At 43.6% G+C, this 27,568-nt stretch overlaps 1 protein-coding gene across 3 annotated transcripts in view; it reads right to left on the bottom strand.

The window, feature by feature from the left end:
• Positions 1-27,568, bottom strand: part of LOC146075337 (prolactin-releasing peptide receptor-like) — a 138,095-nt gene that overhangs the window by 54,031 nt on the left and 56,496 nt on the right. The gene's annotated exons all lie outside the window — the stretch shown is intronic.

Below are 27,568 nucleotides of genomic sequence, written 5' to 3'. Positions count from 1 at the left end.
ACTCCGGGCACTCAGGCCGGGTGAGGAGACGGCCTGTGCCGGGAGGAGTGCAGCAGGGCGGAAGAAATATGTGTGGTCCAAAGCTGAGTTGAATCCTCCGGGGTGTGAGAGACCCTGTAGCCTCTTCTGGTGCCTGTGTGGAAAAGCCTGAAAAGGGGAAACTAACTCAAGTTGATCCTGGAAAAGTCTTAACAGACTAGGAGAATCGGTGACTCCCTGGAAAACATTGAGGGTGAATAAGGTGAGATCTGCCCATGCTTGATATACCGAGTGTGCAATATTGAAGAAACTTTCTGCTGCATTTAGACTTGCTTTGTTGACTGTCCGCATTCTAAAATTTAAAGATAGCCTAGGCGCCTGAGTACGCTCAATAGAAATGCCACAAAGTTACCTCTGAACGGCCCTAGAAGGTCAAGTGAGGCAGTGGCTAGAAAGGGCCCTGGTCGCAGGAAAAAAAAAAAAAAAAAAAAAAAGGCACATTACCTTTGTGCATCATGGGCAAGACTGGTAACGCAACAGCCGCAGCCAGGCTGGAAAAGTTCTCCCGTTCCCAAACCACCACCAGGGCACAAACTCCAACCAGCACCCCGGCCTCCACGCCAGTAAAAGGCAGTGAGCCTCAAGATTTGCCTGATATTACATTACAGCAGGTTTTAGAGGCAATTAGAGGAAGCGAACAGAGGTTAACAGACAAAATATCGGACATTCAGATAGATGTGGCAGGCCTAAGACAAGACCTTAAGGCGGTGCAAGTTCAAATTGGTGAAGCGGAGGGCCGTATCTCTAAACTTGAGGACAGTAATATGGCATTAACAACAAAAGTGGACGGCATCTCTGCCCAAATGCGAGACATGAAAAACAAGATATCAGATTTGGAAGGGAGATGTCGCAGAAACAATGTAAGGGTGGTTGGCTTGCCGGAGCGAGAAGAGGGAGCCAACCCTCCAATGTTTATGGAGGAGTGGTTCAGGGAAAAACTGGGTAGTGATACCTTTACCCCCTTCTTCTCCATTGAGAGAGCCCATAGAGTCCCCTCCAGACCACTGCCTCCAGGAGCGCCACCTCGTACAATGATAATAAAAATATTGCATTTTATAGATCGGGACAACCTCCTTCGGGCCGCCCGTGTCAAAGGCCCACTTGAGCATAACGGGACAAGGATCTCAATCTTCCCTGATTTTGCAATTGACGTACAAAAAGAAAGGGCAAAATACTCAGAAGTGAAGCGAAGGCTACGCGAGAAGGAGTTAAAGTACTCTATGATGTATCCGGCCAAGTTGAGGGTGGTGGCGAGGGGGGAAACGTTATTTTTTTCTAACCCACAAGAAGCGGCAAACTGGGTAGATAAATGGGTACCGGGGGCACAACAGCTTGCGGGCGCGGAGTTGAAGAAATAGTACCAAACTCCAGGGAGCTCAACGCACGATGGTGGTCTGGAATTAGAGCCCAAATAGAAGGCAGGGTAGGGGGTAAGGGAACAGGTATGCCACAAAAGGGGTGGGCATGCAGCGAGGGGGGCGGCTGGGGAGGGGGGCTGGGGTGTTATATGTTAAGTGTATGTGTATGTATGTATCCAGTGCTGAAAAGGAAATATAGGAGGAGGAAAGTTAAAAAGAAAGTACAAATATGGTAAAAATACTTGCATGGAATATAAGAGGTGCAAATGACAGGATAAAGAGATCTTTGATCATGAATCAGGTAAAAAAATATAACCCTGACATCACTTGTCTGGTAGAAAACCATCTAGTAGGTAACAAATTAAAATCCCTTAAAAAAGCGTGGGTGGGCCAGATCTTTCATGCCCCCTTCTCCACAGGGTCAAGGGGAGTATCGATTCTGATCAGGAGATCTCTTCCTTTTGTCACGAAAAGGGTAAAAATTGATGTATTGGGTCGCTATGTTTTCTTAGAATGTGTGATTCATTCTCTACAATTGTTTCTGCTGGCAGTATACATCTCCCCTCCTTTTTCCTATAATGTAATGGCTGAAGTGGTGGACTTTGTTTCTGACTCCCCGGACCTACCGGTGATCTGCATCGGAGATTTTAACAATATTATGGATTCCCACCTGGATAGGTGGAGCAGATCGTCGGCGGGGGCGGGTAGAGGAAATGGAGGCTTTGACTCATATGTACAAAATTTGGGCTGGGTAGAAGCATGGAGGGAAAAACATCCAGGAGATAGGCAGTTCTCATGCTTCTCCACCTCATACCACTCCTTCTCTAGGATCGACCTGGCTCTGATCTCCAGAGGATTAATAACTAGAGTTAAATCGGTCGAATACCTCACTAGAGGCATATCAGACCACTCTCCAATAATGTTAGATTTGTCTGATGATAAAGAGATTGGTACTGTCTTCTGGAGATTCAACGCCAGGTGGCTGGAGAAAATTGATAGCCCGGACAGACTAAAGGAGAACTGGCTTGAATTTTGGGAATTAAACAAGGAATCAGCTCCCCTGTATGTTGTTTGGGATGCCTTTAAGGCTTATTTGAGAGGCTTGTTAAAGAAAGAAATTGTCAGGGTAAAAAGGGTAGGGAGGAGTAAATCAGTCCACCAAAGAAAAATGTAGAGAGTTGGAGATAGTGTACCTGGGGAACACCACGGAAGAAAATAAAAATGCATGGTTAAAAGTACAGGGAGAGTGGTTAGAAGGGTTGAAGGAAGAAAATGCTAGAGTGTTACGATACAACTCATTCACAACTTATGCCAGCTCCGATAGATCTGGGAGGTTATTGGCGTATCTGGAACAAGCGGATCGCCCCTCAACAATAATAACAAAAATTGAAGACTCCTCTGGGAAGATGGTCTGCGAAGGGGGTGACATATTAATTGTCTTCAGGGATTACTTTGCAAAAACTTATGAATCTAGACCTATCCATAGCCCTTCTGAAACCGTTGACTTCCTAAAGAAAATAAATCTCCCTAGGATATCGGAAGACGGCAGGGAAGAGTTGGAAGCCCTAATAACATTGCAGGAGGTTAAAGATGCAATTTCCTCTTTGCCAAATGGCAAAGCCCCCAGCCTGGATGGCATACCTGGGGAGATTTATAAGAAATACTCGGAGGTGTTGGCCCCAATGTTATTAGATACTTTAAATTATAGCTTTCAAGAAAATAAACTCCCGGCATCTATGCAAGAGGCTAAAATAGTGGTTATCCTAAAAGAAGGAAAAAAACCCTTGTTAGTGGAATCCTATCGTCCAATTTCTTTAATCTCGGTCGAAGCCAAAATTCTGGCTAAAGTGCTGGCAATGAGACTGAACCGTCATATTGCAGAATTAGTGCATATTGACCAGACGGGTTTCATACCCGGAAAATCTACCGCCCAGAACCTGCGAAAATTTTTTACACATCTTCAGATTCCTAGGGAACAGGATCCCTGCCCAGTGGTGGTGTCGCTCGATGCGGTCAAAGCTTTTGACACGGTTGAGTGGCACTACCTCTGGGCAGTAATGGGTGCGTTTGGGCTGGGACCGGGCTTTATTAAATGGGTGAAGTTAATGTACTCCGATCCTAAGGCCAGGATGGCAATTAATGGGAGTATCTCTCAACCCTTTGCCCTGTATAGAGGAACCAGACAGGGGTGTCCCCTGTCCCCAAGCCTCTTTGCACTGGCGATAGAGCCCCTGGCTTGTTTCTTGCGTAACCATTCGGAGTTGGTTGGGTTCGGTATAGGGGACAGCACTGAGGTGGTGTCCTTGTATGCGGACGACCTGTTAATATTTTTAGCTGACGGAGTCAAGACAATCCCCGTGGCCCTGGGAGAGATCAAGAATTTCGGAGACTACTCTGGATTCAGGGTGAATTGGGGGAAGTCTTGTGTTCTTCCGATCAACCCCGGGACCTTAGAAACTCTGCCCTCTCACATACCCCTTAAATATGTTACCACCTTTAAATACCTGGGAGTTTGGATTTCTCGGGATCCAAGAGACTTCGCAGGGCTAAATCTGGACCCCCTGATGACCCATCTGGCCGCAAAATTAAAACAATGGGCTAGACTACCACTTACAACAATAGGAAGGTTAAATTTATTGAAAATGTCAATATTACCTAAATTCCTATATATAATGCAACATTCCCCATGCTTTATAAGGGATGCCTTCTTTAGGAAAGTAAATAGCATGTTTTCCACTTTTATATGGAACAACTCTCGACCAAGAATAAGGCTCCAGACTTTAATGAGGAAGAGGGAGGATGGGGGTATGTCACTGCCAGACCTTAAAATGTATTATTTAGCCGGGCAAATAAGAGCATTAGCAGGCTGGATAACGGGAGATGAGGAGAATGACAGAATAATGAAAATGATAAAAACTGAGAGTAAGGATAACACCCCTCTGCAAAAATTAATAAGGGGACAGACGAGTAAAAAAGATCCCCCGGCGGTTACGCAGGCGGTAAGAGTCTGGAAAGATGCAAATAAGATCTTGAAATTTCAAAGTATGGAGGTAGAACATCCACTAAATGATTTTAGAAGGCTAGTCGGGTTAAGAGCACTCCAGGTTGATGAGGTATGGGGACCATATAGAATAACAATGGTGAGCCAACTATTTATAAATAAAGATCTAAAGCCCTTTACCCAGCTACAGGAAGAGTATAATGTACCTCCAACACATTTCTTTAGATATATTCAATTAAGAAGGGCCTTGTACATGCAGTTTAGAGGTGAGCCCCCGGAATTCGGGATATCCCCAGTCAAAAAACTTCTGCAAGGGAATAGCAACTGTAAGGTGGCTAAAATATATAGTCAGTTAATGAGGGAGAAGAATAAAGGAAGCCTTCCACAATTAAGGGAAAAATGGGAGAGAGACATAGGCCCTATGGAGGATGTGGACTGGGACAATGTTCTGTCGTCAGTCTATAAGTGCACAAATTCAATCAGAGTACATCAAGTTCAACTGTATATAGTGCACAGAGTGTACTTAACTATGGAGAAGCTGATGAAATTTGGGGGAAGAACCTCGGACAAGTGCCCGAAATGTAATAATGCTATGGGGACGTTTTATCATTTGATATGGGAATGTCAAATTACACAAAGGTTTTGGGAAGAAGTTAAATCTACCTTGGTGAACTTGGGGATAAATGAGAGCAGCCTCACGCCTGGATGTTGTTTGTTAAATATAAATGCGGCCAGCATAATGAAATGGGAGGATAGGGTGTTTGTCATGAACTCCTGTGCAATAGCTAAAGTTATAATAGCTAGAACGTGGATGGCAAAGGAGGCCCCGGATTATGGGAAATGGAAGGCATTGATGGATTATACTGCATCACATGAGAAACACCTTTATACTAATAGAAACACATTAAATAAATTTTATAAAATTTGGCACAGATGGTTAAGGAAGTGATCAATTGATATGATCCTTAATCCTTATTTGAACACTGAGTGGTGAGGTTTTACGGATAATGAGGGGGGTATTACAAGGGTAAAGAGGGATGGGGGGGAGGCGGGGAAGGGGTAAAAGTGTATAATGAGGGAGGTTCTGAGGGAGGGTCACAGGAATAGGGTGAGTTGGGGTCAGGGGAAGGGAGGCTTGGGTAGGGTGGGTAGTGTGGGGGGGGGCTTTAGTTAATGGTTTAAGGGAGGGAAAAGGGAGGTAGATTAGTAGGGTGGGAGGGTGGGCAGGGAGGAGGAATTGATTGAGGGGGATCTAGAGTTGTCACGTTAGTCGATAAAATAATAGTCACGTATGTAACTAATGCACAAACTACTATTGTATAGTCCATAAATAAAAATAAAATTAATTAATGAAAATGAAGGATCACGATCCATATAAGCCACCTAAAAGGTTTCAGACACGGGAGAGCTAATAAACCCCTAGGTTTGGGAAAAGTGGACTATGCACCCAGAATCAGATTGTACAAGATTTAGAGGAAACCTGATTAATAATTAGCTGAAAGATTGGTAGAGTGGTTAGCACTGGACGCATAGGGGGTGTGTTGGTATGTAATGTAATGTTTTATTGTATGATACAGCGAAATTCTAATGTGATGGACTATGGAAAACTTTGGATAAACGTAACGGAAATCCTATGTAAATACTTGTTTCTTCCAAGGTTTCTTGGGCTTGTATGTATCACTGTATCATTGAAATGTATATGTAATGTCTTTGTCTTTTTGCAAAATTTAATAAAAAGAAAGTAAAAAAAAAAAAAAGAAAGAACATGGAGAAAGAACAGGCTTTGAAAATTAAGAGATTACAAGTGCCCATATATGGGCACACAAAGACAAGATCAATGTTTTTACCTCAATGTTTTAGAGATACCACACCTAAACAGTTGGGAGCAATGTATTCTGGTGACTGAACAATCTGGAAATTAAGACCTCTTTGTATTGAGGATATGCTGTTCAGTGCATCCCAACACAATCAATCTTCTGTACAAGTCTTTTACATTATCATTTTCATAGTACTCAACTCCCTGTACAGTGGCCATGGCAGACATCAAAAGAGCTTTGAGACTCAATGATTACATCTTGCCAAAAAGAGTAAAGAAAAACAACATAACAAAAATGAGTTTATGCCACTTAGTTTATTAGATATTAGGCTACATTTCTTGGAACTAATTGAAAAATAATGCTGGCCATGCATTAGTGCAATTTGGCCACTTTTCACCTGATTCCGACGAGTGGGCCAAGAAATCGGATAAAAAGTGGGCAAATCACGTATTTAAAATTACAGCACACGGGACCGCACATTGAAATGAAGTTGGCGATCGGACCTGCTTGCATGAGTACTACATGCTCCAAGTACTGCAGGTTATGCCATCATGCAGTTGAGGGGGACAATGTAATAGCAGATAATATTAATAATTATTTCTGCTCAGTATTCACTGCTGAAAGAGAGGGGAAGGGACCACAGTTAAGTTGCAAGTATAGTCAGAAAACTGAGGGAGAGACAAGTACATTTACAGAGGAGAAAGTCCTCACAGAACTCTCAAAACTGAAAGTGGATAAATCAATGGGGCCAGATGGGATACATCCAAGGATACTAAAAGAGGTTAAAGGGGAGCTGGTAAAACCAATAACAGAATTATTCAACCAGTCACTAGCTACTGGAGTAATCCCAGAGGACTGGAAAACAGCGAATGTAGTCCCACTGCACAAAAGTGGAAGCAAGGAAGAGGTAAGCAACTATCGACCAGTGAGCCTTACATCAGTAGTAGGGAAATTGTGGGAAACACTCTTAAAACCAAGAGTTGTAGAATATCTCAAAACCAGCAATTTACAGAATCCAAAACAGCATGGGTTTACTGGGGGAAGATCATGTCAAACAAATCTTATTGACTTTTTTGACTGGGTGACTAAATTAATAGATCAAGGTGGCACTGTAGATGTAGCTTATCTAGACTTTAGTAAAGCTTTTGACACTGTCCCACATCGCAGACTGTTAAATAAACTTGAAAGCTTGGGATTGGATTCTAAGATAGTTGAATGGATAAGAGCGTGGTTGCAGGACAGAAAACAGAGAGTTATAGTAAACGGAGTACAGTCAAAGGAGGGAAAGGTTACAAGTGGAGTACCCCAGGGATCTGTACTTGGACCGGTGCTTTTTAATATCTTTATTGGTGATATTGCAAATGGAATTGAGGGTAAAATGTGCCTTTTTGAAAATGACACAAAGGTATGCAACAGGGTAGACACACCAGGAGGGGTAAAACAAATGATTGAGGATCTAGGTAGATTAGAGAAATGGTCAAGAGAATGGCAACTACAGCTTAATGCCAAAAAATGCAAAATCATGCACTTGGGTCTCAGAAATCCAAAGACTCAATATAGTATAAATGGCACTATAATGGAAACTACTGAGGAAGAGAGGGATCTAGGTGACACTATTTCAGGGGACTTAAAAGCAGGTAGGCAATGTAACAAAGCAATGAAGAAGGCAAGTCAGATGCTTGGTTGCATAGGGAGAGGTATCAGCAGTAGAAAGAAAGAAGTAATAATGCCACTGTATAGGTCATTGGTACGACCTCACCTAGAGTATTGTGTTCAGTTCTGGAGGCCATATCTCCAGAAGGATATAAATACATTAGAGACTGTACAAAGAAGAGCAACTAAAATGGTGCATGGCCTACATCACAAAACGTACCAGGAAAGACTAAAAGATCTTAATATGTATACTTTAGAGCAGAGAAATGAAAGGGGGGACATGATAGAAACTTTCAAATATATCAAGGGTTTTAACAAGGTACAGGTGGGAGACATTCTTCACAGGAAGAGGAGCAACAGAACATGAGGACATGCTCTGAAACTAGAGGGAGGAAGATTCAGGGGAAATGTGAGGAAGAATTTTTTTCACAGAAAGAGTAGTAGATAAGTGGAATAGCCTACCATCAGAGGTGGTAGACGCAAATACAGTAGTACAATTTAAACATGCTTCGGATAAGCATATTGATATCCTTACAAAAAAATAAGGATCAAATATGGTTTGAGGTGACATGTTTAAAAAAAGGGGCAGGCTAGATGGGCCAAGTGGTTCTTATCTGCCGTCAAATTCTATGTTTCTATGCACATGCATGGGCATATGACATCACACGGGTGAAGGTGCTGGAGAGGAGGCTAGTAGAGGGACAGGGATGTGCAAGGTATATACAGTAAGTGCAGTGCAATAGGTTTTATTACATTTATGTAAAACTATATATAAACAATTGTGGGATGGCACCCTAAACTTTCTTGTGGTCCCCCAGTTGTTATTTCCAAGTATTTCTTCTATTTCAAATGAGATAAACAACAGAAGTCCATAAAACGGTTTTCATTTTAAAAGTCTCTTTTTCCCAGAAGATAACAATTCAATAAAGGTATTTCGATACACATTTAAAGTTAACAAGCGGAATCATCCAACATGTTTTGTCTCAGGTAAGTATAAACTGAAAATGATAGTTGAAGTGGTCAAGGTCATACAGAATGAGACCTCACACGGTAATAACAAGTTTGGACAGAGTGGGCGGAAATCTAAGTTCAGTGGTGATCACCTTTCAGTATGACATGTCCTTGATCAATATAATTGATCAAAACACAGGATTCACAGACATTAAGGGGGACATTTACTAAAGGAAATTTGTAAAAAAAATAGGTGTATTTGTATCCAGAAATACACTTATTTTTGACATTTACTATCCCGAAAATACAGCAATTCGTATTCGTATTGATGTGCTATCAATACGAATACGAATTGCCGTATTTTCGGGATATTAAGGGGGGTATTCAATGTCTGTCGAGCTCCTTATTTTTGTCGAGCTTTGTTGTTTTCTCGACGAGAGGTTGGTTATTTATGAGGTCGCCTATTCATTGTCTAGTTTTCTCGACTTGTCGAGCAGAGCTCGCCTGATTTGGTTTTCGGTTTGCTCGACTGTCGAGTTTAACATAACTCGACTTGTCGAGTTATTTTGGGTAAAATCTGTCGAGATAATTCCTGCAGCCTATTCAATGTCAAAGAATTCACCTGACCTCGACGGTTTGAAATCACTCTTCCCTCAAATTTAACTCGACAATTATTTCTGTCGTGACAAGGGAGTTTCTCTTGTTGCATGTTCATAAATTGTGTTAAATGTATATGCAGGATTGTACTAATGTTTGTAGTGCTTATCTTGACTTCTGTCTTTGTGATATTTTGCTAAATATTCCTCTTGATTAACTTTACATTTGCTGCATGTTTATATGGTATGCTTTAACCCATTATTCCATTGTCAGCATCAGTTTTCAGCTTGTATTATTACGCATTTGTTTAAATTATTCCATTTGGCATATAAGAAGTATTATCTTTTTTTCTGCTCACCTTTCATGTTCACTGTGCTGCATTTTGCCCATTGAAAGTCTTCTGTATACATGTCTATTTGGGGGACATTTACCAAAATGGATTCGTAGAAAAAAGGTGTATTCGTAGGGAGAAATACACCTTTTTTTTACGAATTTGTATTTTCGGGATTTACAATCCCAAAAATACAACAATTCGTAGTCCTAAAGATGGAACATTCGTATTTGTAGTTACAAATACGAATGCCCTACACCATCGATAGGATACGACAGAAATCACCATTCAAAAGAATGGTGGTTTCTGATTTACTAAGCAGCCGTACTGACAATACGGCTGCTTAGTGGTGTAAAACACCCACGCAAATACGACAGGAAAATAGAACACCATTTTCCTGTTCTATTTGCGTTTTAGCCTGCACGGATCAGTCAGATCCGTGCAGGCTGCAGTGTAAAAAAATAGAAAAATAAATAAATAAAAAAAAAAACCGGCGTGGGGTCCCCCCCACAGCCGAAACCAGCACCAGGCTGAAGGAGCCGGGGCCGGTAATTAAAAATAAGGGAACCCGACAAATAGGGGCTCCCCGATTTTTAACAACCAGCCCCAGGCTCCAGGTCCGGGGCTGGTTCCCAAAATACGGGGGACAAAATGACTAGGGGTCCCCCGTATTTCAAGAACCAGCCCCAGGCACAACCAGCCGGCAGGGTAATGCCACAGCCGGGGGGAGACTTTTTATACAAGTCCCCCCGGCCAAAGCATTCTCCCTACCGACCAGTCAGCCTGGCCAGGGGCCCTGGGGGAGTGGGGACCCCCCCAATAAAGGGGTCCCCCCCCTCCAGGACTTACCTGACCAGGCTGAAGCCTGGTGCTGTCCTCGATGCCCCTGGGCGGTGGGCATCGAACTGATAAATGGTGTAAAAAAAAGATGAACCTATTGTTTTTTACTGTGGCACTACAAGTGCCAGCAAGCCTCCCCAGCAAGCTGGGACTTGGAGAACCACAAGTCCCAGCCTGCTGGGCATTAAAGGGCCCGCTGGCACTTGTAGTTCTACAGTTAAAAAAATAGTGCACAAAACACACTGATACACTTTTAAAATAAAACTTTATTACACACAAAGCCCACACATACTAATACTTACCTATCTGATGGTTGTCAACAACTGAATGACTTGGCGCGGAGTTGAAGAAATAGTACCAAACTCCAGGGAGCTCAACGCACGATGGTGGTCTGGAATTAGAGCCCAAATAGAAGGCAGGGTAGGGGGTAAGGGAACAGGTATGCCACAAAAGGGGTGGGCATGCAGCGAGGGGGGCGGCTGGGGAGGGGGGCTGGGGTGTTATATGTTAAGTGTATGTGTATGTATGTATCCAGTGCTGAAAAGGAAATATAGGAGGAGGAAAGTTAAAAAGAAAGTACAAATATGGTAAAAATACTTGCATGGAATATAAGAGGTGCAAATGACAGGATAAAGAGATCTTTGATCATGAATCAGGTAAAAAAATATAACCCTGACATCACTTGTCTGGTAGAAAACCATCTAGTAGGTAACAAATTAAAATCCCTTAAAAAAGCGTGGGTGGGCCAGATCTTTCATGCCCCCTTCTCCACAGGGTCAAGGGGAGTATCGATTCTGATCAGGAGATCTCTTCCTTTTGTCACGAAAAGGGTAAAAATTGATGTATTGGGTCGCTATGTTTTCTTAGAATGTGTGATTCATTCTCTACAATTGTTTCTGCTGGCAGTATACATCTCCCCTCCTTTTTCCTATAATGTAATGGCTGAAGTGGTGGACTTTGTTTCTGACTCCCCGGACCTACCGGTGATCTGCATCGGAGATTTTAACAATATTATGGATTCCCACCTGGATAGGTGGAGCAGATCGTCGGCGGGGGCGGGTAGAGGAAATGGAGGCTTTGACTCATATGTACAAAATTTGGGCTGGGTAGAAGCATGGAGGGAAAAACATCCAGGAGATAGGCAGTTCTCATGCTTCTCCACCTCATACCACTCCTTCTCTAGGATCGACCTGGCTCTGATCTCCAGAGGATTAATAACTAGAGTTAAATCGGTCGAATACCTCACTAGAGGCATATCAGACCACTCTCCAATAATGTTAGATTTGTCTGATGATAAAGAGATTGGTACTGTCTTCTGGAGATTCAACGCCAGGTGGCTGGAGAAAATTGATAGCCCGGACAGACTAAAGGAGAACTGGCTTGAATTTTGGGAATTAAACAAGGAATCAGCTCCCCTGTATGTTGTTTGGGATGCCTTTAAGGCTTATTTGAGAGGCTTGTTAAAGAAAGAAATTGTCAGGGTAAAAAGGGTAGGGAGGAGTAAATCAGTCCACCAAAGAAAAATGTAGAGAGTTGGAGATAGTGTACCTGGGGAACACCACGGAAGAAAATAAAAATGCATGGTTAAAAGTACAGGGAGAGTGGTTAGAAGGGTTGAAGGAAGAAAATGCTAGAGTGTTACGATACAACTCATTCACAACTTATGCCAGCTCCGATAGATCTGGGAGGTTATTGGCGTATCTGGAACAAGCGGATCGCCCCTCAACAATAATAACAAAAATTGAAGACTCCTCTGGGAAGATGGTCTGCGAAGGGGGTGACATATTAATTGTCTTCAGGGATTACTTTGCAAAAACTTATGAATCTAGACCTATCCATAGCCCTTCTGAAACCGTTGACTTCCTAAAGAAAATAAATCTCCCTAGGATATCGGAAGACGGCAGGGAAGAGTTGGAAGCCCTAATAACATTGCAGGAGGTTAAAGATGCAATTTCCTCTTTGCCAAATGGCAAAGCCCCCAGCCTGGATGGCATACCTGGGGAGATTTATAAGAAATACTCGGAGGTGTTGGCCCCAATGTTATTAGATACTTTAAATTATAGCTTTCAAGAAAATAAACTCCCGGCATCTATGCAAGAGGCTAAAATAGTGGTTATCCTAAAAGAAGGAAAAAAACCCTTGTTAGTGGAATCCTATCGTCCAATTTCTTTAATCTCGGTCGAAGCCAAAATTCTGGCTAAAGTGCTGGCAATGAGACTGAACCGTCATATTGCAGAATTAGTGCATATTGACCAGACGGGTTTCATACCCGGAAAATCTACCGCCCAGAACCTGCGAAAATTTTTTACACATCTTCAGATTCCTAGGGAACAGGATCCCTGCCCAGTGGTGGTGTCGCTCGATGCGGTCAAAGCTTTTGACACGGTTGAGTGGCACTACCTCTGGGCAGTAATGGGTGCGTTTGGGCTGGGACCGGGCTTTATTAAATGGGTGAAGTTAATGTACTCCGATCCTAAGGCCAGGATGGCAATTAATGGGAGTATCTCTCAACCCTTTGCCCTGTATAGAGGAACCAGACAGGGGTGTCCCCTGTCCCCAAGCCTCTTTGCACTGGCGATAGAGCCCCTGGCTTGTTTCTTGCGTAACCATTCGGAGTTGGTTGGGTTCGGTATAGGGGACAGCACTGAGGTGGTGTCCTTGTATGCGGACGACCTGTTAATATTTTTAGCTGACGGAGTCAAGACAATCCCCGTGGCCCTGGGAGAGATCGAGAATTTCGGAGACTACTCTGGATTCAGGGTGAATTGGGGGAAGTCTTGTGTTCTTCCGATCAACCCCGGGACCTTAGAAACTCTGCCCTCTCACATACCCCTTAAATATGTTACCACCTTTAAATACCTGGGAGTTTGGATTTCTCGGGATCCAAGAGACTTCGCAGGGCTAAATCTGGACCCCCTGATGACCCATCTGGCCGCAAAATTAAAACAATGGGCTAGACTACCACTTACAACAATAGGAAGGTTAAATTTATTGAAAATGTCAATATTACCTAAATTCCTATATATAATGCAACATTCCCCATGCTTTATAAGGGATGCCTTCTTTAGGAAAGTAAATAGCATGTTTTCCACTTTTATATGGAACAACTCTCGACCAAGAATAAGGCTCCAGACTTTAATGAGGAAGAGGGAGGATGGGGGTATGTCACTGCCAGACCTTAAAATGTATTATTTAGCCGGGCAAATAAGAGCATTAGCAGGCTGGATAACGGGAGATGAGGAGAATGACAGAATAATGAAAATGATAAAAACTGAGAGTAAGGATAACACCCCTCTGCAAAAATTAATAAGGGGACAGACGAGTAAAAAAGATCCCCCGGCGGTTACGCAGGCGGTAAGAGTCTGGAAAGATGCAAATAAGATCTTGAAATTTCAAAGTATGGAGGTAGAACATCCACTAAATGATTTTAGAAGGCTAGTCGGGTTAAGAGCACTCCAGGTTGATGAGGTATGGGGACCATATAGAATAACAATGGTGAGCCAACTATTTATAAATAAAGATCTAAAGCCCTTTACCCAGCTACAGGAAGAGTATAATGTACCTCCAACACATTTCTTTAGATATATTCAATTAAGAAGGGCCTTGTACATGCAGTTTAGAGGTGAGCCCCCGGAATTCGGGATATCCCCAGTCAAAAAACTTCTGCAAGGGAATAGCAACTGTAAGGTGGCTAAAATATATAGTCAGTTAATGAGGGAGAAGAATAAAGGAAGCCTTCCACAATTAAGGGAAAAATGGGAGAGAGACATAGGCCCTATGGAGGATGTGGACTGGGACAATGTTCTGTCGTCAGTCTATAAGTGCACAAATTCAATCAGAGTACATCAAGTTCAACTGTATATAGTGCACAGAGTGTACTTAACTATGGAGAAGCTGATGAAATTTGGGGGAAGAACCTCGGACAAGTGCCCGAAATGTAATAATGCTATGGGGACGTTTTATCATTTGATATGGGAATGTCAAATTACACAAAGGTTTTGGGAAGAAGTTAAATCTACCTTGGTGAACTTGGGGATAAATGAGAGCAGCCTCACGCCTGGATGTTGTTTGTTAAATATAAATGCGGCCAGCATAATGAAATGGGAGGATAGGGTGTTTGTCATGAACTCCTGTGCAATAGCTAAAGTTATAATAGCTAGAACGTGGATGGCAAAGGAGGCCCCGGATTATGGGAAATGGAAGGCATTGATGGATTATACTGCATCACATGAGAAACACCTTTATACTAATAGAAACACATTAAATAAATTTTATAAAATTTGGCACAGATGGTTAAGGAAGTGATCAATTGATATGATCCTTAATCCTTATTTGAACACTGAGTGGTGAGGTTTTACGGATAATGAGGGGGGTATTACAAGGGTAAAGAGGGATGGGGGGAGGCGGGGAAGGGGTAAAAGTGTATAATGAGGGAGGTTCTGAGGGAGGGTCACAGGAATAGGGTGAGTTGGGGTCAGGGGAAGGGAGGCTTGGGTAGGGTGGGTAGTGTGGGGGGGGGGCTTTAGTTAATGGTTTAAGGGAGGGAAAAGGGAGGTAGATTAGTAGGGTGGGAGGGTGGGCAGGGAGGAGGAATTGATTGAGGGGGATCTAGAGTTGTCACGTTAGTCGATAAAATAATAGTCACGTATGTAACTAATGCACAAACTACTATTGTATAGTCCATAAATAAAAATAAAATTAATTAATGAAAATGAAGGATCACGATCCATATAAGCCACCTAAAAGGTTTCAGACACGGGAGAGCTAATAAACCCCTAGGTTTGGGAAAAGTGGACTATGCACCCAGAATCAGATTGTACAAGATTTAGAGGAAACCTGATTAATAATTAGCTAAAAGATTGGTAGAGTGGTTAGCACTGGACGCATAGGGGGTGTGTTGGTATGTAATGTAATGTTTTATTGTATGATACAGCGAAATTCTAATGTGATGGACTATGGAAAACTTTGGATAAACGTAACGGAAATCCTATGTAAATACTTGTTTCTTCCAAGGTTTCTTGGGCTTGTATGTATCACTGTATCATTGAAATGTATATGTAATGTCTTTGTCTTTTTGCAAAATTTAATAAAAAGAAAGTAAAAAAAAAAAAAAGAAAGAACATGGAGAAAGAACAGGCTTTGAAAATTAAGAGATTACAAGTGCCCATATATGGGCACACAAAGACAAGATCAATGTTTTTACCTCAATGTTTTTAGAGATACCACACCTAAACAGTTGGGAGCAATGTATTCTGGTGACTGAACAATCTGGAAATTAAGACCTCTTTGTATTGAGGATATGCTGTTCAGTGCATCCCAACACAATCAATCTTCTGTACAAGTCTTTTACATTATCATTTTCATAGTACTCAACTCCCTGTACAGTGGCCATGGCAGACATCAAAAGAGCTTTGAGACTCAATGATTACATCTTGCCAAAAAGAGTAAAGAAAAACAACATAACAAAAATGAGTTTATGCCACTTAGTTTATTAGATATTAGGCTACATTTCTTGGAACTAATTGAAAAATAATGCTGGCCATGCATTAGTGCAATTTGGCCACTTTTCACCTGATTCCGACGAGTGGGCCAAGAAATCGGATAAAAAGTGGGCAAATCACGTATTTAAAATTACAGCACACGGGACCGCACATTGAAATGAAGTTGGCGATCGGACCTGCTTGCATGAGTACTACATGCTCCAAGTACTGCAGGTTATGCCATCATGCAGTTGAGGGGGACAATGTAATAGCAGATAATATTAATAATTATTTCTGCTCAGTATTCACTGCTGAAAGAGAGGGGAAGGGACCACAGTTAAGTTGCAAGTATAGTCAGAAAACTGAGGGAGAGACAAGTACATTTACAGAGGAGAAAGTCCTCACAGAACTCTCAAAACTGAAAGTGGATAAATCAATGGGGCCAGATGGGATACATCCAAGGATACTAAAAGAGGTTAAAGGGGAGCTGGTAAAACCAATAACAGAATTATTCAACCAGTCACTAGCTACTGGAGTAATCCCAGAGGACTGGAAAACAGCGAATGTAGTCCCACTGCACAAAAGTGGAAGCAAGGAAGAGGTAAGCAACTATCGACCAGTGAGCCTTACATCAGTAGTAGGGAAATTGTGGGAAACACTCTTAAAACCAAGAGTTGTAGAATATCTCAAAACCAGCAATTTACAGAATCCAAAACAGCATGGGTTTACTGGGGGAAGATCATGTCAAACAAATCTTATTGACTTTTTTGACTGGGTGACTAAATTAATAGATCAAGGTGGCACTGTAGATGTAGCTTATCTAGACTTTAGTAAAGCTTTTGACACTGTCCCACATCGCAGACTGTTAAATAAACTTGAAAGCTTGGGATTGGATTCTAAGATAGTTGAATGGATAAGAGCGTGGTTGCAGGACAGAAAACAGAGAGTTATAGTAAACGGAGTACAGTCAAAGGAGGGAAAGGTTACAAGTGGAGTACCCCAGGGATCTGTACTTGGACCGGTGCTTTTTAATATCTTTATTGGTGATATTGCAAATGGAATTGAGGGTAAAATGTGCCTTTTTGAAAATGACACAAAGGTATGCAACAGGGTAGACACACCAGGAGGGGTAAAACAAATGATTGAGGATCTAGGTAGATTAGAGAAATGGTCAAGAGAATGGCAACTACAGCTTAATGCCAAAAAATGCAAAATCATGCACTTGGGTCTCAGAAATCCAAAGACTCAATATAGTATAAATGGCACTATAATGGAAACTACTGAGGAAGAGAGGGATCTAGGTGACACTATTTCAGGGGACTTAAAAGCAGGTAGGCAATGTAACAAAGCAATGAAGAAGGCAAGTCAGATGCTTGGTTGCATAGGGAGAGGTATCAGCAGTAGAAAGAAAGAAGTAATAATGCCACTGTATAGGTCATTGGTACGACCTCACCTAGAGTATTGTGTTCAGTTCTGGAGGCCATATCTCCAGAAGGATATAAATACATTAGAGACTGTACAAAGAAGAGCAACTAAAATGGTGCATGGCCTACATCACAAAACGTACCAGGAAAGACTAAAAGATCTTAATATGTATACTTTAGAGCAGAGAAATGAAAGGGGGGACATGATAGAAACTTTCAAATATATCAAGGGTTTTAACAAGGTACAGGTGGGAGACATTCTTCACAGGAAGAGGAGCAACAGAACATGAGGACATGCTCTGAAACTAGAGGGAGGAAGATTCAGGGGAAATGTGAGGAAGAATTTTTTTCACAGAAAGAGTAGTAGATAAGTGGAATAGCCTACCATCAGAGGTGGTAGACGCAAATACAGTAGTACAATTTAAACATGCTTCGGATAAGCATATTGATATCCTTACAAAAAAATAAGGATCAAATATGGTTTGAGGTGACATGTTTAAAAAAAGGGGCAGGCTAGATGGGCCAAGTGGTTCTTATCTGCCGTCAAATTCTATGTTTCTATGCACATGCATGGGCATATGACATCACACGGGTGAAGGTGCTGGAGAGGAGGCTAGTAGAGGGACAGGGATGTGCAAGGTATATACAGTAAGTGCAGTGCAATAGGTTTTATTACATTTATGTAAAACTATATATAAACAATTGTGGGATGGCACCCTAAACTTTCTTGTGGTCCCCCAGTTGTTATTTCCAAGTATTTCTTCTATTTCAAATGAGATAAACAACAGAAGTCCATAAAACGGTTTTCATTTTAAAAGTCTCTTTTTCCCAGAAGATAACAATTCAATAAAGGTATTTCGATACACATTTAAAGTTAACAAGCGGAATCATCCAACATGTTTTGTCTCAGGTAAGTATAAACTGAAAATGATAGTTGAAGTGGTCAAGGTCATACAGAATGAGACCTCACACGGTAATAACAAGTTTGGACAGAGTGGGCGGAAATCTAAGTTCAGTGGTGATCACCTTTCAGTATGACATGTCCTTGATCAATATAATTGATCAAAACACAGGATTCACAGACATTAAGGGGGACATTTACTAAAGGAAATTTGTAAAAAAAATAGGTGTATTTGTATCCAGAAATACACTTATTTTTGACATTTACTATCCCGAAAATACAGCAATTCGTATTCGTATTGATGTGCTATCAATACGAATACGAATTGCCGTATTTTCGGGATATTAAGGGGGGTATTCAATGTCTGTCGAGCTCCTTATTTTTGTCGAGCTTTGTTGTTTTCTCGACGAGAGGTTGGTTATTTATGAGGTCGCCTATTCATTGTCTAGTTTTCTCGACTTGTCGAGCAGAGCTCGCCTGATTTGGTTTTCGGTTTGCTCGACTGTCGAGTTTAACATAACTCGACTTGTCGAGTTATTTTGGGTAAAATCTGTCGAGATAATTCCTGCAGCCTATTCAATGTCAAAGAATTCACCTGACCTCGACGGTTTGAAATCACTCTTCCCTCAAATTTAACTCGACAATTATTTCTGTCGTGACAAGGGAGTTTCTCTTGTTGCATGTTCATAAATTGTGTTAAATGTATATGCAGGATTGTACTAATGTTTGTAGTGCTTATCTTGACTTCTGTCTTTGTGATATTTTGCTAAATATTCCTCTTGATTAACTTTACATTTGCTGCATGTTTATATGGTATGCTTTAACCCATTATTCCATTGTCAGCATCAGTTTTCAGCTTGTATTATTACGCATTTGTTTAAATTATTCCATTTGGCATATAAGAAGTATTATCTTTTTTTCTGCTCACCTTTCATGTTCACTGTGCTGCATTTTGCCCATTGAAAGTCTTCTGTATACATGTCTATTTGGGGGACATTTACCAAAATGGATTCGTAGAAAAAAGGTGTATTCGTAGGGAGAAATACACCTTTTTTTTACGAATTTGTATTTTCGGGATTTACAATCCCAAAAATACAACAATTCGTAGTCCTAAAGATGGAACATTCGTATTTGTAGTTACAAATACGAATGCCCTACACCATCGATAGGATACGACAGAAATCACCATTCAAAAGAATGGTGGTTTCTGATTTACTAAGCAGCCGTACTGACAATACGGCTGCTTAGTGGTGTAAAACACCCACGCAAATACGACAGGAAAATAGAACACCATTTTCCTGTTCTATTTGCGTTTTAGCCTGCACGGATCAGTCAGATCCGTGCAGGCTGCAGTGTAAAAAAATAGAAAAATAAATAAATAAAAAAAAAAACCGGCGTGGGGTCCCCCCCACAGCCGAAACCAGCACCAGGCTGAAGGAGCCGGGGCCGGTAATTAAAAATAAGGGAACCCGACAAATAGGGGCTCCCCGATTTTTAACAACCAGCCCCAGGCTCCAGGTCCGGGGCTGGTTCCCAAAATACGGGGGACAAAATGACTAGGGGTCCCCCGTATTTCAAGAACCAGCCCCAGGCACAACCAGCCGGCAGGGTAATGCCACAGCCGGGGGGAGACTTTTTATACAAGTCCCCCCGGCCAAAGCATTCTCCCTACCGACCAGTCAGCCTGGCCAGGGGCCCTGGGGGAGTGGGGACCCCCCCAATAAAGGGGTCCCCCCCCTCCAGGACTTACCTGACCAGGCTGAAGCCTGGTGCTGTCCTCGATGCCCCTGGGCGGTGGGCATCGAACTGATAAATGGTGTAAAAAAAAGATGAACCTATTGTTTTTTACTGTGGCACTACAAGTGCCAGCAAGCCTCCCCAGCAAGCTGGGACTTGGAGAACCACAAGTCCCAGCCTGCTGGGCATTAAAGGGCCCGCTGGCACTTGTAGTTCTACAGTTAAAAAAATAGTGCACAAAACACACTGATACACTTTTAAAATAAAACTTTATTACACACAAAGCCCACACATACTAATACTTACCTATCTTCTTTCCGTAGGTAGCCCTGATGTCCTGTGTCGGCGTCTTCTGGTCCTGTGTCGTCTTCTTCCTCCATGTCGACCGTCGCTGTCGCCGTCCGGATCCGACGAAATCCATTTGGGAAGCTGTGGAAGGAAACCATACTCACCTGTCCCAGCGCGACGTAGTCCAGGTAAGGGTCTTTGCAAAAAAACAAAACGAACACCCCGAAACCAGACCGGACTGACGGAGACGCACGTGTGTTTGTTTACATCGTGCGGCTCCGCCTCCCGAATGCCGCTATTGGCCGCCTTGCGGCCTAGCGGCTCCTGATTGGCCGCTAGGCCGCAAGGCGGCCAATAGCGGCATTCGGGAGGCGGAGCCGCACGATGTAAACACCGTGCGTCTCCGTCAGTCCGGTCTGGTTTCGGGGTGTCGGTTTGTTTTTTTGCAAAGACCCTTACCTGGACTACGTCGCGCTGGGACAGGTGAGTATGGTTTCCTTCCACAGCTTCCCAAATGGATTTCGTCGGATCCGGACGGCGACAGCGACGGTCGACATGGAGGAAGAAGACGACACAGGACCAGAAGACGCCGACACAGGACATCAGGGCTACCTACGGAAAGAAGATAGGTAAGTATTAGTATGTGTGGGCTTTGTGTGTAATAAAGTTTTATTTTAAAAGTGTATCAGTGTGTTTTGTGCACTATTTTTTTAACTGTAGAACTACAAGTGCCAGCGGGCCCTTTAATGCCCAGCAGGCTGGGACTTGTGGTTCTCCAAGTCCCAGCTTGCTGGGGAGGCTTGCTGGCACTTGTAGTGCCACAGTAAAAAACAATAGGTTCATCTTTTTTTTACACCATTTATCAGCTCGATGCCCACCGCCCAGGGGCATCGAGGACAGCACCAGGCTTCAGCCTGGTCAGGTAAGTCCTGGAGGGGGGGGACCCCTTTATTGGGGGGGTCCCCACTCCCCCAGGGCCCCTGGCCAGGCTGACTGGTCGGTAGGGAGAATGCTTTGGCCGGGGGGACTTGTATAAAAAGTCTCCCCCCGGCTGTGGCATTACCCTGCCGGCTGGTTGTGCCTGGGGCTGGTTCTTGAAATACGGGGGACCCTAGTCATTTTGTCCCCCGTATTTTGGGAACCAGCCCCGGACCTGGAGCCTGGGGCTGGTTGTTAAAAATCGGGGAGCCCCTATTTGTCGGGTTCCCTGATTTTTAATTACCGGCCCCGGCTCCTTCAGCCTGGTGCTGGTTTCGGCTGTGGGGGGGACCCCACGCCGGTTTTTTTTTTATTTATTTAATTTTTTTTTACACCTTGCAGCCTGCACGGATCTGACTGATCCGTGCAGACTGCTACAAATAATTCGTATTAGCAGCCATATATATGGCCGCTAATACGAATCATTACACCATCGGAGGGTTACAAAGCAGTCGTATATGACTGCTTTGTAACTGATCCTCCGGAACACGACTTTGCATACGACTTAAACAGTCGTATGCAGTCGTAGGGAAACTACCAATACGAAAAACTAGGTTTTTCATATTGGTAAATTTCCCCCTTTATGTCTACTTCTGGTTTGATCAAACACCTATGTTTAGGTCCCTTGTATCCATGCTGGGGCAGAATTACTCAGGATACAATGGCCCTTATTCTGATTCGAGCGGTACGGCCCACGTGCGGCCGTACCGCCGATGTTTTCCGTCTGCACATGCGCAGAGGTCAATCTGCGCATGTGCAGGCGAATTCGCCGCACATAACGTTACTACGCCGCAAAGGGGGCGTATAGGGGAGTGAGGGGATTCATGCCCTCATTTCCCTATGTATACGCCCCGCGTTTCATGGGCGTTCCCATGCAAACGCGGGGCGTACGCATGCTAATGAGGGTATGACGCCAGTGATGGGGGCGGAAAGCTGACGTCGCCGGATGTCAGCTCTCAGCCCCCATACAAGCTAGCACACGGACGATTGTCCGTGTGGTCTCAGCTTGCGGGAGCTGCTGGGGCGTGCGGACCTGCCTTCGATGGTCGACGACCATCGAATGCAGGGGGCAGCTCCCACCATGGTGGAGGCGTACGCCTCCACCATTTTTATGCGGATCGCCAGCCGTCCGTGTACGGACGGCCGTGGCGATCCGTCTCGTGGGCGGGGATTGGTTTGTGCGGCCAGAGCACCGTGTGCGGCTCTGGCCGCACCAACCAGAATAAGGGCCAATGTTTGTTTGTTGCCATTCTTTTGTTTACTTCTACAATGCAATGCATTGCAATTTACCTCAGAGCTCTCATTCCTGTACTGAGACTTCAGGGAGATACCAGCATTGTGCAGTCTGCTGATTTGGAAATGGTTTTTATAGGAGAATTTTCATTTTTAACAAGATATCTACTTTTATATAATTGACTATAAAAATGAAGCCTATCTCTGACAATTGCCACTTTCCTCTCTAGGGGAGAACTCGACTTGTCGAGCAGGGAAGAGCTCGACTTGTCGAGCAGATGAGAACTCGACTTGTCAAGCTAAATTTTCAGTTAGCAAAATGAGAAAAACAAATGCAAATGCTCGACAATTCGGACCAGGGCCGTTTCTAGAGGCGGACAAGCCGTGCAGCAGCCCGGGGCGCCGCACGGCTTGTCCGTCTCTAATAAACAGCCGGGGCGCCCGGCAGCTCCCCCCAGCACCGCCTCCCTTCCTCTCCCTCCCAGCTCGCCTCTCACGGTCACCGGCGTCCGCCGCCGCCGGCGCCGCTGATTAATTTCCCATGGGAGGGGAGGGGAGCGCATCGTGCGTCTCTCCTTCCCCTCTCTCACTATGTCACTGGGCTGTCAGCCAATCAGGAGACAGCCCGCGATGTATGAATGCCTGACAGCTCAGTGAAGGGGAAGGAGAGAGATGTGATGCGCTCCCCTCCCCTCCCCAATGAAGATGAAGAAGAGGCAGCAGCATAGGCAATGGAAGCAGGGGGAGACGCAGACAGTGAGTCACTGTATGCTGCTTCCAGCACTGTGGGGCATATTTGGCACTGTGGGGGCATATATCTGTGACACTGAGGTGGCATATATCTGTGGCACTGTGGGGGGGCATATTGGGCACTGTGGGGGCATATATCTGTGGCACTGTGGGGGCATATATCTGTGGCAAAGTGGGGGCATATATCTGTGGCACTGTGGGGGCATATATCTGTGGCACTGTGGGGGTATATATCTGTGGCACTGTGGGGGCATATTTGGCACTGTGGGGGCATATATCTGTGGCACTGTGGGGCATATTTGGCACTGTTGGGGCATAGCTGTCACTGTGGGGGCATATATGTGTGGCGCTGTGGGGGCATATGTGTGGCCTTTGGGGGGCATATCCAGCACACTGGGGGCATATATGTGTGGCACTGTGGGGGCATATATGTGTGGCACTGTGGGGGCATATTTGGCACTGTGGGGGCATACCTGTGGGGCATATTTGGCCCTGTGGGGGCATATTTGGCACTGTGGGGGCATATGTGTGGCACTGTGGGGGCATAGCTGTCACTGTGGGGGCATATATGTGTGGCACTGTGGGGGCATATCTGGCACTGTGGGGGCATATTAGTAAACGGCATCAGTTGTGCGGCAGCTGCTCATGGGGCATAATGTGTAATGGGCATTGCGGTGTGGGGAGTATTGCGTAATTGCCATCCCAGTGTGGGGTGTAATGGGCATCACAGTGTGGGGTCTAATGGGCATCATTGTGTGCGACATAATGTGTAATTGTCATCACGGTGTGCAACAAAAATGTGTAATTTTTATCACGGTGTGCGGCGTAATATGTAATTGGCCTCATAGTGTGCGGCATAATGTGTACTTGTCATCACGGTGTGCGACGTAATGTGTAATTGTCATCATGGATAAATAGTGTATAATGATTTAAGTAGCCTGTCATTGTTTGACCTTGATCTGTGAGGCGTACTAGGTGTGATGTAAGGTAATTGTTTTCCTGCCAGGCCAAGCCCTTATATTAAGCCACACCCCCTTTTGAATTAAGCCACACCCACTATTTCGGCACGCGCCTTCGGCGCGCGCAATTATATCTATTCCATGTTATGTATCTTTGGGGGGGGGGGGGGGGCGCATTTTTTTTTCTTCGCCCTGGGAGCTAAATTGTCTAGAAACGGCCCTGATTCGGACTGTTACTGGTGGGATTGAAATTACAGTTTGAATAGGCGATAACTCGACTTGTCGAGCTAAATATTCATGTCGAGCAAAACGAGAAAAACAAATGCTCGACAATTCGGACTGTCACTGGTGGGATTGAATACCCCCCTTAATGTAAAAAATAAGTGTATTTCTGGATACAAATACACCTATTTTTTACAAATTTCCTCTAGTAAATTTCCCCCTGTCTTCATTAGGCACAGAAAGAAGTTCCTAATAAAATGGAACATTATATCAGATTCAAAAAGGTTTTAAAATCAGGGGTATTCGTCCTGTATTCTTTTAATTTCTAACAGGTCCCAATACAGTTCATTGGTGCCTCACCTCACAGTGGGGAGATGTGTGTTCAAGAAGGCTCTGCTAGCAGAGCCTTCTTGAACACAAAACCCATTTTTGGCTGTGCTAACATAATTGCACAAGGGTTTTCTAATCATTCATTAGTCTTCTAAAATGATTAGCAAGCACAATGTAATATTAGAACACTCGAGTGATGGTTGCTGGAAATGGGCCTCTATACACCTATGTAAATATTCCTTTAAAAACCAGACATTTGCAGCTATTATAGTCATTTACCACATTAAACATTTATAGAATGTATCTCCCCCTAAAAGAGGGGGAGATACATCAAAATTGTTGCTCCAGGTCGAAAGTCGTGGATCTATAAATTGGATACACTAACAGTGCGTGGCCTCATTGACAACTTCGGGCTTTCATGCTTCTTAGAAATTACTTGTGTGTATTAAATCAGTTAGGCTCAGATGGGTTGCCATACTGGGCTTATCAGCTGTTAACCATTGTTTTGGTTTATAAGGAGAACCTTTACCTATGTATTACAATATGACAGTTTCGATATCCAATGAATATTAGTATTATGCCCTATTGTTTTGTATTTTAAGGATTTTACATGCAGTCACTTGGAATATGTCTGGACGTTTTCAATGTATGTTTACATGTTTCCACAGCAACTGCCTCCTCCATAGTGTGAACAGGAAAAGGGTAGGTCGACTCTTGTAAGGACTCTTGTTTACCGGTTCATTTTGCCATGTTGCTACCCATTTTCGAGACACAATAACCCTTGTCACATCGCACTAATTACTGGGTCAAAACGGCTTGTACCCGGTAATTAGTGTGAAAGGGGTATTATAAGTATCGTATATAACAGTTTGGTACAATGCTGCAATAATATATAAGAATATAACTCACTAGGAGGCAATTAACATATCTAAAACGGCTAATAATAATTCATTAAGGGAGCAGATGGCAGCCTCTTAGTCCGATCCTGCTGGTCTAGACGAATATTAAATACAGTATATAAGACCTTTTAACAGGAAAGGACATTCATTTTCGCACCTGGAGTTATTACTAATATGTGAGATGAGTAATGATGTATGCGATTTCAGACAGAAATTCATGTGTCTATTAATGAACAGATGTTATTAATACAAAAACCATTACTGTCTGATCTAGAATGTGACACACAAGCTTATGTATCTTCATGAACTGGAAGATTTTCCACAAAAGGATGAATTATCATTGCTATACTAATTATGTAAATTAATGTTGTATAATAATCGGATATATTGTGCCCAATCTCCAAATAAGGCGGTGATAGAGACCGTCCTTTTGCTTTTTTAATTTATTTTTTTAAAGGTAAATAGCAAAATAATAAAATAAAGAGTGCCCCAGAAGTGACATACTCAGTCTTTTTCATGCTTCTCCTAGCAAGGCCCCTTTTCCCAGTTTGAGTTTTCTGAACTTGTCCTAAGATGGGGAAAAAGACGTCACATGTGATGTTGCTAGGGGCAACCAATCAGAATCTACTTCTTATTTATTTAGCACCCTCTAGAAGATATAATCTGATTGGTTGCCCATGGCAACATCACATGTGAAGTCTTATTCTCATCTTACTAAATTTCCCCCAATGTGTTCACTAGATGAAAACTAATGTTGGTTATATAATGAACCTAACAATTATTTCTTGAATTCTGTGTAAATTCACACAAACCCAGTGCATGGTGTGATATAGGGCCAGATTCTCTAAGCTTCAAAAGTGATAAAATGGAGAGTGATAAACAGCCAGCCAATCAGCTCCTGCCTGACATGTTTCAAACACAGTCTGTGACATGGCAGGTAGAAGCTGATTGGCTGACTGTTTATCACTCTCCATTTTAACACTTTTGAAGCTTAGAGAATCTGGCCCATAATGTGTAAGGAGCATAACAGTGGCCCTTATTCTAATCGGATCGGTACGGCCCGCGTGCGGCCGTACCGCCGATGTTTTTACTCTGCACATGCGCAGAGGTCAATCTGCGCATGTGCAGCCCCCTTCGCCGCAGACGTATTTCGTCCGCCGCAAAGGGGGCGTATAGGGGCGTGAGAGGCATCATGCCCTCATTTCCCTATGTGTACGCCCCGCGTTTCATGGGCGTTCCCATGCAAACGCGGGGCGTATGCATGGTAATGAGGCCATGACGCAACTCATGGGGGCGGAAAGCTGACGTCGCCGGATGTCAGCTTTCAGCCCCCATACAAGCTACCACACGGACGATTGTCCGTGTGGTCTCAGCTTGCGGGAGCTGCCGCGGCGTGCGGACCTGCCTTTGATGGTCGACGACCATCGAATGCAGGGGGCAGCTCCCACCATGGTGGAGGCGTAGCCTCCACCATTTTTATGCGGATCGCCAGCCGTCCGTGTACGGACGGCCGTGGCGATCCGTAGGGTGGGCGGGGATTCGTCTGGTGCGGTCGGAGCCGCATATGCGGCTCGACCGCACCAACCAGAATAAGGGCCAGTGTGTGGCATAATGTGTAAGGGGCAGGGGGGAGCTAAATTATAGTTACGCCGCTGGCCAGTGGTTTTGTTGATTCTGTTAACTAGTCTGCAGAAGTGGTTCGATGCATTGTGTTTCTTATTGTTCCATGCCAAACACTACACAAGAGCTACTAGTACAAATGCTTTTACTGTAAGTGAGC

Source organism: Crinia signifera, chromosome 4, assembly GCF_055691185.1.
Source record: "Crinia signifera chromosome 4, ASM5569118v1, whole genome shotgun sequence".
Classification (NCBI taxonomy): domain Eukaryota; kingdom Metazoa; phylum Chordata; class Amphibia; order Anura; family Myobatrachidae; genus Crinia; species Crinia signifera.
This window is presented reverse-complemented; position numbering and strand designations above follow the sequence as displayed.